Source organism: Phycodurus eques, chromosome 2, assembly GCF_024500275.1.
Source record: "Phycodurus eques isolate BA_2022a chromosome 2, UOR_Pequ_1.1, whole genome shotgun sequence".
NCBI classification, from domain to species: domain Eukaryota; kingdom Metazoa; phylum Chordata; class Actinopteri; order Syngnathiformes; family Syngnathidae; genus Phycodurus; species Phycodurus eques.
The window spans coordinates 11,351,300-11,365,229 of NC_084526.1; the positions used below are offsets into that span (position 1 = coordinate 11,351,300).

The 13,930-nt window shown below is 44.4% G+C and overlaps 1 pseudogene; it reads right to left on the reverse strand.

The window, feature by feature from the left end:
• Positions 1–10,977: 10,977 nt before the first annotated feature.
• Positions 10,978–11,086, reverse strand: LOC133399442 (5S ribosomal RNA; annotated as a pseudogene).
• Between the last annotated feature and the right edge of the window lie 2,844 nt (positions 11,087–13,930).

Genomic DNA, 13,930 nt, shown 5'->3' on the forward strand with positions numbered 1-13,930 from the left:
CTGTGCTGTGGGACATTTTCACGTATATATGTGGACATTTAGCGGCGCTTAAAAGACCCTCACAGCTTCCCATCTGCAGCCGTTTCCTTGCAGCTATGTTCAATACCTAAATTGAGAATTTCCACTTTAATACAGTGACGGTATTATGCAAAACTGCCACAAGGGAAGGGAAAATTACACAGGCTATTTTAAAAACTAGTGAATGCTAGCTAGCAACAGAAGAATTATGGTGTGTGGCATGAAAACACAAGTGAATATTAACAATTTACATTTCTGTTAAAACTATTTGACAACCATCCATTGATTTTCTATTAGGCAGGTCCTCATTAGGGGCATGAGTGAGCCGGAGCCTATATCAACTGACTTTGAGTGATAATTTCTGATGCAGCTCTTGGATCTCATTGGATGGTGCAAGTATACCTAATGTCCAGTGAGAGAAAGAATATTGTGAGAGTGGGCAGCAAATCGGCTTCACACTTCACACATTCAGCATCCTTCTTGTTCAAATTTGCATCGACGTGAATGTGAGTGTGATCATTTGTCTTTACGGGACCTGCGATTGTCTGGTGACCAGTTCAGGGCCATCGCAAATGGATGGATTGATGGATAGTAGAAGAACCTAGTGAAGCATTTCTTTGATTACCTCTGTATCCCCCTCCTCATACAAAACCCCACCAGGAACTCTTCATCAAGACCTCTCTGTCTCCCCTCATTTACATATGCTCTTTTCCCATTAATGGAAGTAGCCACAAGTTTCGAGATGAAGCCATACCCTTGTGTGCTGCACACTGGGCACATACTGTATGTGTGTATTTCCAGGGGCATGCTAAGGTCAAGCGTATGTTAGGAAAAGCGTTTTTTCCCCCCTGCTAACAGCAACAAAGTGGCAGAAAACCAATCCTATTCAAACTCACGTTAAATGGGAGCCCGCTAACATTTAAAGTAACCCTGATTAACCTCAAGTGTTCTCAAAGGCTTTTACTGACATTTTTTTGCTTTCTCATAGAAGCCTAAACGTTTTATGCTAACACTGACTGCTACAGTGGAACCTTGGGTTATGAATGACCTAGTGGTCTGAAAAATCCGGTTTCTACCAAGGAAAGCTCAGAACTTTGCTTTTTCTCGCGCCACATAAACATCATTGGCTCCGTGCTTCTGGTATCTTTGTTTATTGATTAAAATAGCAGCAACATCCCACAATGCAATGCAAACCCTTCACTGCATTGTGGGAGCTAGTGGCCATTTAGGGCTAGCAGTAACCACAGAGAAAGTAAACATTACTGTACCCAAAAAGCCCAAGACAATGCACAGTTATTTGCGAGTGAACCCGCTGTTATTTCATCATAAATGGTTCTCACCTATTTCTATATTGCACGGTATTTATTTTTAACAGCACAACAATCAAAATAAGGTAAATATACCATCGGTCTGCAGCTGGAACGGATTAACTGCATTTCCATTCATTTCAATGGGAAACATTACTTCAGTTTGCAAACGTATCGGTTTGTGGACAGGGTCATGGAACAAACTCAATTTGTGAACCGAGGTTCCACTGTATTTGGAACTGTTCCCAAAACATGATGTTGTCACCTCCATGCTTCACTGTAGGTACGATGTTCTTTTGCTGATGAGCAATGTTGTTGTTTGGTGTAAACTTTACACCAAACATACCTTTTGGAATTATAGCCGAAAAGTTCAACCTTGGTTGCATGGGACCATAATACACTTTCCCACGTGTTTGGAGATTTCAAGTGTGATTTTGCAAAACACAGCGGGGCTTGTATGCTTTTCTGTATAAGGCTTCTATTTTGTCTCCCTAAACCAAAGCCCAGACATATGAAGTGGGGAGATAGTTGTCACATGTCTTAAAACAGCCACTACTTGCCAGAAATTTCTGCAATTCCTTCAATGTTGCTGTCAGCCTCTTGGCAGCCTTCGTGACAGTTTTCTAACCTTTATTCATCAATTTTGGAGGGACGTTCAATTCTCGTCAGCTCAATGCCTTGGAAATTCTTTTGTACCCTTCTCCTGATTTATACCTCTGAAAATGAGATCCCTCTGATGCTGTGGAAACACTCTGAGAATGATGACTTGCGCTCTAGGTGAATGTCAGGAAAAGCTTACTAAAACAGCTGGATTTTATTCGGGGTTAATCAGAGGTACTTTAAATGGTGGCTGGTGCGTGATGCTGCGCATAACCTGATTGTGATTGTAAGTGGTTAGTTGTGAAGAGCAGCATCCCAGTTATAAGAGGCTGTGCACACCTGTGCAACCAAATTATGTGAGTTGTTTCTTGATACTTCTCCCCTTAAAACAATGTCACTTTTTTCCCAGTTGAGTTGTACAGGTTTGATGGTGTGCCGTGAGGTTTTCTATCGCAAAATATGTGCTTTGGCTCAATCAAGTTTGGGAAACAGTGTAATAAGGTGACCTCCTGAGGTACTGGTGTCTTCTATTGTCCGTGACCTTGACAAAGTTTCATTGGCACCCAGTCAGCATTCTCAGTGCACCTTTCCTGTGCACTTTTTACTGTCTCTCCGCCAATTGTTTCCCTTTTGTTTCGTCCTCCATCTCTCTGTCAGCGGCTCCCTTCCATCAATACAACACTGTCAGTCAGCGCAGTGACAATTGGCAGCTGTCGATACAGCGTCTAGGGAAGGCCTGCTATATTCAAGGCTTCAACTCGTGAAATGCTATCAGCTGCCAATACACACACATTCACGTAGTGCCTGACATGTACTGTACTGCCCACACATATACACGCATACATTATTCCTTATGTATCCACATCACACTCGCTCATCGCTGATGCAGGGAAATTTGCTTTGGCCTGATCAGATGCGGAAACAAAGAACCACCTTCTGACTTTTTCCATTTACACAAGTACAAAGACGGGCGGCACGGTTAGCACATCTGCCTCACAGTTCTGAGGACCCAGCTCAAATCCGGCCTCGCCTGTGTGGAGTTTGCATGTTCTCCCCATGCCAACGTCCCACATTCCAAAAACATGCATGGTAGGTGAATTGAAGACTCTAAATTGTCCGTAGGCTTGCATGAGAGTGCGAAGGGTTGTTTGTTTATGTGTGCCTTGTGATTGGCTGGTGACCAATTTGGGGTGTACCCCACCTCTCGCCCAGATTCAGCTGGGGATAGGCTTCAGGATAAGCAGTACGGAAAATGGATGGAACTACAAAGACTAACACAAACATACAAACACCATGTTCCATTCTAACTAACACTTGGCTCCCCCTGCTGGAGACCTGTAAGACCTTTGGTAATGACACCGAAGCACATTAGCATTCATTAATTGATCCAATCATCCATGTAGTCATTTAATCACTCCTCCCACTTTTTAACCAACCTTTTAGCTTTACTTTTTTCTTCTTTACTTCCCGCTCTCTTCTCCCCATTTACTGCCATGACTTGTATCCTTGAATCTTCTTCCTCCCCTTACCTAATGTGCGTCTTCTTTTTTAAAGGCATCTGCCGCCAGATAGATCACTGCTATTTTGCAGCTTTACATGTAAAAGGTGAAAAGTTGTACTTAACCTTTATGTTAAGTTACGGATCAGCTAATGGATATGCTCACTTACTGGACACTTCTTTAGGTACACTGGCATAATATGATCAAATACAAGCACCCTTCCCGTGTAGCTAACTAGGTCCCATGTAGCTAAATAAGGTGAGTAAAATACAGTGGGGCCTTGAGATACGAGTGAGCAAACCTACACGCCGTCGTTGGGCTTATTATTTTCTTTGACTTGCGGGAAAAAGTATCAGCACTGTTTGGTGGCAGTGAACTCAATTCAACCCACTTCACAAACAGCACCAGTTTGGCAAATAAAGAACAATTCTTCAAAAGACTGCTTTCAAACTGTTTTTTTCCCACCAATGCAAGTTGACGTTTATTGAAAAAGTAAACATAAAACCAGACAATTACACGTTGCGCACTTAAAACAACCAAACAACGCTGCATTAAGAACGGCCCACCAGCTTAATACTAACATACAATTCAGTCTGGTCCATAAATATTGGGACATCGACGCAATAGACAATTCTTATCTTTCTGGCCAAAAACACCACCACGATGGACTTGAAAAGAAACAAACAAGTTGTGCTTTAACCCCAGACATTCAGTGTGATTTTGAGGGTATACATCCAAATCAGGTGAACGAAATTGAAATGCCATTGAATAAAATTTCACTTTTTTTGCCTTAAAAAAAACCAAACTGGTTTCTTTCACAGTAGGCTTCGGGTCACACTGTGAAGCATCGCCCAATAGGTTCTGAAGCATTTGGTTGAATATGAGAAGATGATATTGATCCAAACACTTCAGAATTCATCCTGATGCTTTTGTCAAGAGTCACATTATCAATAAAAAAACAATAGAAGCAGTTCCATTGGTAGCCATACATGCCCACGCTATGGCACTACCACCACCGTACTTCACTGATGAAGGGGTAGTCAGGTCCATAAATATTAGGACATTGAGACAATTCAAGTATTTTTGACTCCAAACACAACCATAATGGATTTGAAATGAAACAAGCAAAATTAGGGTTTTTACATCCAAATTAGGCGAACGTTGTAGGAATTACAACAGTCTGAATATGTGCCTTCTTCTATTTAAGGGACCAAAAGTGATGGGACAATTGGCTGCTCAGCTGTTCCATGGCCAGGTGGTACCTGGTATCTGAAGGCACCACTGTAAATCATTGCTAAAACTCAAATTTAACGGTGAACAAAGACTTCGAGACTTCAGTGTACTTCAAGTCCGTATGGGTATGCTGTGGTCTGGCCATTTGTGACAAGTGCTCAAGCATTGAGCACGGCAAATTAATGTTTCCACAAGATGTCATCTTCCCCTTTGAACCCACAGTAAGAAAAGCAAAACGGTTATGAGCACAGTAAAGAGCCTCAAATTCCAAACAGCAGGACGATATAAAGCAACATATTAACAGACGGTAGTGACGGCCAACACTTAAAAGAAGAAAATAATCATTTCCTTTATAAAATGGGCGGCACTTGATGATCGTAACAGATGCGACATAGAAAATGTGGAACGGCAGATTAAAATGATATTTCCTGGCAGGCGCTGGTAAAGGGCAACAAATGTGTATCTGCTTGCACGCTCTTGCGCACATGACATCCATCCGTCTGAGAAATGTGATCACAAATGAGAGTGTGAACGAGTGAGCCGAGTGCCACAGCTGGCATGGCATCTGGCTTGGCATATCGTAGCTCGGCCTCGCCCACCGCCTGCACAACGCTCTAATGTGGCTGTCGACGAGCCCATTAAGAAGCCATTACTAAATGCTCCGTCTCTGCTGAGCCTTCCAGGCCTTATAGTGGAGGCCAGCGGTAGTCCCAGTGGCATAGAGAGGGAGGGTGGACTCATAAGAGAGGAAATATGCTTGAGCATTTTTCAAAAATATTTTTCTAAATGTATTGTCCTTTTGTCAAAACACAAACTGTACTCTAGGTCAGTGGAGAAACACTGTTTGGAAAATTTGATGGTTAACCAAAGTTTTACAGTCCTGCTCACCATTATTGGCAATGATCTTCGCCTCTTACATTGGCTAAGACATTTCGCTCTAAAATCTCTTGATAATTTTCTTATTTCATGATACCTGTGATACAGTCAAGGCCTCCAGTACCAGATGCAAAAAAGCAGATATGGATCCTCCACTATGCTTGACTGTTGGTAGGGTGTTCCTTTCCTTCAAGGGTAAATCGCGCCGTCTGGAAACATACTGTTTGTGTGCATTGCCAAAAAGCTCTATTTTTGTTTCATCTGTAGTAGCAATCAACAGCTTGAAGCAAGCACTTGGTTTCTTTTTTGAAGACTTGTTCACTATATACCAAACTTCTGCTTGTGTTGAAGTTTTCTGCCACCATACAGCGCTTATAACTAAGAACTATTTTTTGCTCGCAGCAGAAATCAGCCTAGCGACAGCTCCTGTCACGAAAAACCTGTAAATCAGGTCACTCGGAGGTGGAGGTACTACCGTATTAGCATCAAATTCTCAATCCAGTGCAGTGGTGGAGGGCACATTCAACACTCATTGTCATTCGGCCATTTCCGTGAAGAACTTCAAGTTTTTGATTGGCTAAAACAACCTTGCAGTTGGGGTTATACATCTTTTATTGCACTATGTTTGTTTGTGTGATTTAAGGAATTACTTTCTTTGGGCTTGTGATGGGATAAAATGGCAATAAATGAAGGGTTATATCATCACCTGTTGCTTTGGGCTGTTCTTGATAATCAACAGATGTAGTTACCTATATTGGTGTCGACAGCAATAAAATGACCCTGTGGAAGAGAAACTAAGTAAAAAGACAACATAGAAGTGGTTGTTATTAGGTGCATTTTATTTTGTCTTCTTTCATACCTTTTTGACAACATCAGAAAGTGATAATTATCTTTGTCAAGGCTTGATTCGTAATTTTATTCTTAAAAATTATTCTACTTCAATGTTCATACAGCTAAAGTCATGTTATTTTTGCATTTAAAAGTAAATACAATGCTTTAGCTGTAGAATATAATTGGTGTACAAGTTGTATATCAGTCATCATTTGTTGCACAATTCTTAGTTATACTACAGTGGTTGGTATACACTACAAAATGTTTCAAATTCAGTGTACAATTTTAACCACTGTTGTTCATAGCTGGAATGTCCATGGATTCATACCACACATACAGTAGCTTTGGCAACACACACACACACACAAAGGCCATCTCCCTTTCTTCTCCAACCCAGTGACCACTGGATGAGTTCTACTGTGAAGCCTGAGTGCAAGATGATATGAAGACACCAGGGAGGTAAACCAAACAGATGTGTGGAGTAGGGCATGCTTTCAAGTTTGTCTATTGTTTGAAGTGAAGAAACTGTGCTGAACCTGCTGCTTGGCGTCCTGCAGCTCTGTGAGTGTGACAAGTGAGGCTTGATGGTACGGGAGCTCTACTCAAAGTTCTCATCATGCAGTACTCCTTGTTGACGCCATTGAAGGGTGGCGATCATTAGTCCTGCAGTAAATTCTGCAAAGAAGGTCAAAGACGTCTTAAGAAATTTCAAAGCTCTTATCCAGTCATGTGACTCGTTTAAAGTAAGCTTTTCGACCTCATTTGTTCTGATTGAAAAAAGGAAAGAAATATTCTGTTCCAAGATCAATATGTCACCATCATGATCTTTAACTTTACACTGTACTGTATGTTTTAATTAACGGTAATATTCTTAACTGTCACACCAGGGTTTGAGACGTAAAACAGAAAACAGTCAGGCTTAACTTTCAAGACTTGCGATGGAAGTTATTACTTGTTGCAGGTGTTGAAGAAGTTAACCACTGTAAAAACATCTAACACTGCCCTAACAAAAGTGATGGCACTTATGGCAAAGAGCATGAGGGAACTACCAGCTTGCGTACATTTATCAGCGTCACTGAGATTTAGATTTATTCCTTGTCTAGTCCCCCCCCCCCCCCCCCCCTGACTGTTGTTTCCTGTTTTGCTGTGATCCCTCGTAATATTTTCATATTTTTTAAACCTGTGACTCATTGTCAGAATGTGTTCTTTTGAGAACTTCTGCGATACTTGTGGTTATTCTCTCACATTATTCTCTGAAAAACCCTCATTAAGGCTGTTCCTTATTTTGAATTAATATTACAGATTGGCCAAGAAAAAGCCAAAATGTAGGGAACTCTCGCAAAGTAGCCCAGGGTCTGGCACGTTATGCTTACGTTTCACGTGACATCACACACAAAATGGTGGGCCATCTTTTTGACTGTGTTGCAAAAAAAAAAAAACAAAAAAAAAAGAAAGCCACCAGCAGCCAAAGAAAAAGCTAAACCCATAGCCTGAGGTTAAACATTTTTATGCTCACTAACTGAACTGAAGTCTTGCGTGAGTTTGCTGAGGTTTGGTCGTCCGAATCGTACGACTTCATGTGCACTTAATTTTAGGTGCCACCATATACTTTCATAAGATGCCAATTGACGTGTGTGTATCTCTCAGATTATGGGTGAATCACTCAGTGAGCCCCTAAGCACATAAAAAGAGACAAACACTATACACAACAAGGAAACTAGAGGATAGTGTAACATGGTCCATCCATCCATTTTCTTCCGCTTATCCGAAGTCGGGTTGTGGCGGCAGTAGCTGCAGCAGGGAAGCCAAGACTTCCCTCTCCACAGCCACTTCCAGCTCTTCCGAGGGGATCCCGAGGCGTTCCCAGGCAAGCCGAGAGATGTAGTCTCTCCAGCGTATGCTGGGCCGTGCCCGGGGTCTCCTCACGGTGGGACGTGCCCGGAACACCTCACCAGGGAGGCGTCCTGGAGGCATCCTAAACAGATGCCCGAGCCACCTCATCTGGCTCCTCTCAATGCGGAGGAGCAGCGCCTCTACTCTGAGCCCCTCCCGGATGACAGAGCTTCTCACCCTCTCTCTAAGGGAGAGCCCGGACACCCTGCGGAGGAAATTCATTTCGGCCGCTTGTATCCGGGATCTCGTTCTTTCGGTCACGACCCACAGCTCATGACCATAGGTGAGGGTAGGAACGAAGATCGACCGGTAAATTGAGAGCTTCGCCTTTCGGCTTAGCTCCTTCTTTACCACAACGGACCGATACAAAGTCCGGATCACTGCAGACGCTGCACCGATCAGTCTGTCGATCTCCCGTTCCATTCTTCCCTCCCTTGTGAACAAGACCCCAAGATATTTGAACTCCTCCACTTGGGGAAGGATCTCATCTCCGACCTGGAGTGGGCACGCCACCCTTTTCCGACTGAGGACCATGGTCTCAGATTTAAAAGTGCTGATTCTCATCCCAGCCGCTTCACACTCGGTTGTGAACCGCTCCAGTGAGAGTTGGAGATCACGGCCTGATGAAGCCAATAGAACCACATCATCTGCAAAAAGCAAAGATGCAATACTGAGGCCACCAAACTTGACCCCCTCTACGCCTCGGCTGCCCCTAGAAATTCTGTCCATAAAAGTTATGAACAGAATCGGTGACAAAGGGCAGCCTTGGCGGAGTCCAACCCTCACTGGAAATGAGTCCGACTTACTGCCAGCAATGCGAATCAAACTCTGAGACCGGTCGTACAGGGACCGAACAGCCCGTATCAGGGGGTTCGGTACTCCATACTCCCGAAGCATCCCCCACAGGACAACACGAGCGACACGGTCGAACGCCTTCTCCAAGTCCACAAAACACATGTAGATTTGTCGGGTGAACTCCCATGCACCCACAAGGACACTGCCGAGGGTAAAGAGCTGGTCCACTGTTCCACGGCCAGAACGAAAACCACACTGCTCCTCCTGAATCTGTGATTCGCGACGGACCCTCCTCTACAGCACCCCTGAATAGACCTAAACAGGGAGGCTGAGGAGTGTGATCCCCCTGTAGTTGGAACACACCCTCCGGTCGCCCTTATTAAAAAGGGGGACCGCCACCCCAGTGTCCCAATCCAGAGGCACTGTCCCCGATGTCCATACGATGTTGCAGAGGCGTGTCAACCAGGACAGCCCTACAACATCCAGAGTCTTTAGGAATTCCGGACGAATCTCCCCCCCCCCCCGGGGCCTTGCCACCGAGGAGCCTTTTAACCAATTCGGTGACCTCAACCCCAGAGATAGGAGAGCCCGCCTCAGAGAACCCAGACTCTGCTTCCTCATGGGAAGGCGTGTCGGTGGAATTGAGGAGGTCTTCGAAGTATTCTCCCCACCGGCTCACAACGTCCCGAGTCGAGGTCAGCAGCGCCATATCCCCAATATACACAGTGTTGATGGTGCACTGCTTCCCCCTCCTGAGATGCCGGTTGGTGGACCGGATTTTCCTCGAAGCCGTCCGGAAGTCTTTCTCCGTGGCCTAACTGAACTCCTCTCACGTCCGACTTTTGGCCTCAACGACCACAAAAGCTGCATTCCACTTGGCCAGCCGATACCCATCAGCTGGCTTAGGAGTCCCAGAGGCCAAAAAGGCCCGATAGGACAGCTTGACAGCATCCCTCACCGCTGATGTCCACCAAAGGGTTGGGGGAATGCCGCCACGACAGGCACCGACTACCTTACTGCCACAACTCCGGTCGGCCGTCTCAGCAATAGAGATGTGGAACATGGTCCATTCGGACTGAATGTCCCCCGGCCCCCCTGAGACGTGGGTGAAGTTCTGCCAGAGGTGGGAGTTGAAACTTCTCACGGGATTCTGCCAGACGTTCCCAGCAGACCCTCACAATACATTTGGGCCTGCCAGGTCGGACCGGCATCCTCCCCCACCTTCGGAGCCAACTCACCACTAGGTGGTGATGAGTTGACAGCTCCGCCCCCCTCTTCACCAGAGTGTCCAAGACATGCGGCCGCAGGTCCGATGACATGACCACAAAGTCGATCATAGAACTGAGACCTAGGGTGTCCTGGTGCCAAGTGCACGTGTGGACCCTTATGCTTGAACATGGTGTTCGTTATGGACAATGTGTGGTGAGCACAGAAGTCCAATAACCGAACACCACTCTGGTTCTGATCGGGGGGCGTACCTCCAAATCACACCCTTCCAGGTCTCACCGTCATTGTCCACGTGAGCACTGAAGTCCCCCAGCAGAATGATGGAGTCCCCAGCGGGAGCGCTCTCCAGCACCCTCTCTAAGGACTCCAAAAAGGGTGGGTACTCTGAACTGCTGTTTGGCGCATTGGCAAACCATCTCATCCACCGGGTGAACCCCAATGTACAGGCGCCGAGCCGGGGTGGGGGGCAATAAGTATAACTATTGCAATATTAGTCTTTCGAACTGCTCTAAATGCTAGAGGACTCTGCATCTTTTTGCACAATTGTCAAAAAAAATGTACTGGCATTACCAGATAACTAACAACCCTTAATTGCTCAGTGACTGCTTTTTGTCAATGTCTTTATGTCTCAATGACTGCATTATAATTTAGGTCAACCACCGATAAGAAAACGATTCCACGAGAATCTAAAGTGAAAAAGCTTACAGCACCTGGTATTCCCAGGCGGTCTCCCACCCAAGTACTAACCAGGCCCGCCCCTGCTTAGCTTCCGAGATCGGTCGATCTCAGGGTAGTATGGCCGTAAGTTCAGCGACTCAAACCATCTCATCCACCGGGTGAACCCCAATGTACAGGCGCCGAGCCGGGGTGGGGGGCAAAAAGTATACAAAAAACTGCTTGCTGACTCTCAGCATGGGCAACTCCAGAGTGGAAAAGAGTCCAACCCCTCTCAAGAGGAGTGGTACCAGAGCCCAAGCCATGTGTGGAGGCGAGCCCGACTTTATCTAGTCTGAACTTCTCAACCTCACACACCAGCTCGGGCTCCTTCCCTGCCAGAGTGGTGACATTCCAGGTTAGTGTAACATGGTTTTCTTGATAAAACGACTTCAATAGTTACATGTGTGTGTGTGTGTGTGTGTGTGTGAGAGCACAGTCCTGGTGGAACTAAGAGAGGCTCTTTATCATGGCTCTAACAAGCAACATTACCGAAAGAAGACTAATGATGAATCCCCGAAACGGACCTCCTTGTCTGCAGTGTTGTACAAAAAAAAAGGAAGGTTGCTCACCAAATGCACAAGTACACACAAAAGCATAACCTGACATAAAACTACCAAATGGTGCATTCAATCCTGTGCGTGTGGATTACAATCTGTTCTCCTAACAGATCAACTGTTAGGAGAACAGTTGATCTCCTAACAGATCAACTGTGTGATGACATAAAATATATGGCACATGAGGTGCAGTTGTAGAAATACAAGATGTCGATCAGATCACAATAAGGGGAGCACAGATGGTTAAAAAAAAAAAAAGTGAGATTTTGAGGCGGAGTGAGTGAGTGGTAGTTGTAAACGAGTGAAAAGTTTTGATGAAGGACAAACTAATGTCACGGACTGAGGCTGTTGGAGCTTCCTGCTCCGCGGCTAACACATGTGATCCCGCCTGTCACTCACACTACATCGTCACGACAATCATCGTAGCGCCGACGCCCGGGGGCGGGGACAAGCCTGTCCTTGTAACAAACAGTGGCCCTCCGTGATCTGACACCGACAACTTCCATGAAGGGAATGCGAACAAATAAACGGACAAACGTATATACAAAACTGTCACATGAATATTTTTTTCCAAAAAGTTGACAAATTATCACTTTCAGTAAATCTTAAGTTTTAAGTCACTTGCTACCTTTACCGTGGAAAGATTTGATTTTAAAGTGGAGAGCTGGTTTAGCAGCATGTAGTTGTAAATCTGTCTTCATTAGGTGCATTTAATGAATGCAATTGTCTCAGTGGTGTGCTCACATATCACTATACTGTATGTTTGACTGAAGAGTGAGAGTGGCATAGGGGCACTTGCCGTTTTTTGTGTGTGCATCGTGTATGCCAAGGGGCAGGGAGCAGGGACTTGTCAAGCTGGGGAAGAGATGGCAAAGTGGATGGTGATGCCAGCCCTCTGTGACAGCTCTTTCACTCACACACATACACTAGCAAGGCAAAAAAAAAACAACCCAAAAACAATGATGCTCGAACCCCACCCTTAAACCTACCCTCGTGCACACACTATAGCTGCGAAAGCTGGGGTGCAGCAAGAAAACAAGACTGGTGGAATTTCCCTCTAACTGGAGGCCGATTAGTGTGTGTGTGTGTGTGTGTGTGTGTGTGCGTGGGAGGGAGGGGATGAGGTGGGCTTGCGGGGAGGGAGGACGGGGGTTCAAAGTGTCACATCAATTTGTGGCTTTGCCGTTTCTGAAAGAGGCTAACCCCCCTGCCACTTGAGTTTAGCACAACAGTGCACAGCATACTGGCAGACAGCACACATACAGTACACACCAACAAGCGCACACACACACACAGTCTAATTGCAGATTGAAAAGATTTTTCCAACTTCAAATCCTTCAAACTGGCCATTGGTTTGTTGTTTGAGCTACAGCAACAATAGCATAAATAAGCTGAAAAAATGCAGTATGCACACCGGTGATAGTCAAAACAAGAGCTATAAAAAAGCTGTAACAATATGTCATTATGAATTCTAAATTTTGACTGACACCGTGAGAAAGGTATTAATTTAATAATGTTTATTATTGTGGTTGGAGTTTTCAATTGTGTACAGTTGTACTGCATCATACAGAGAAGCATCTCTAAAATGCTGACTAACTTGTATCTTAATTTTTCTTTCATTTCCTGTTAATTCTCTAATAGCTTCTCTGTTTGTGAGACAAGTGATGCAGGTAAAAGTTTTGCACAATGAGTTCTGCCGTTGACCATCAGATCAAAGCAGAACTCCGATTCATTTTGTTTTGCGGATAAGCGAATAATCACTAGATGAAAAATAAGAGTTCATCGCCCTTACTTTTTTTGTATAAATCAAGTGCTGACAACCTTTGATACCTTGGAGCAGGTGATTAACAATAAAATTTATTCTGCTGAAAAAAACTTTGAATTACGCTGAGGTAATGCCTATGTAAAATGTCATTAGTGAGCTAAGAAAATGTTAGCTATTTGTGTGCACATAGAATGGTAATAAAAAGTCTATACACCCTGTATCAAGTTTTTGTGATATATAAAAAAATTACGAAGATCAACCATTTCAAAAATATTTTTTACCTTTTATGCCACCTGCTGTATAACCTGTACAACTCAATTGAATTCACATTCAAACTCATGTTAAATGGGAGTCACCACACACCTGTCATCATTTAAGATTGCCACTGATTAACCCTAAATAAATGTTATATGTTCTAGTAGATTTTTCCTGACATTTTTACTTATTTTTTTTTGCTTAGTAGCAGAAGCCCAAAGGTTTTGTGCCGACACTGACTGGTATATGGAACTGTTCATATTTCCTTCCACCTTCCAGTTCTAGCTCTCCCAAACACACATGGGAAAATGGGTTATGGTTTGATGAAATCAAGGTTGGAGATTTTAGCCATAATTCAAA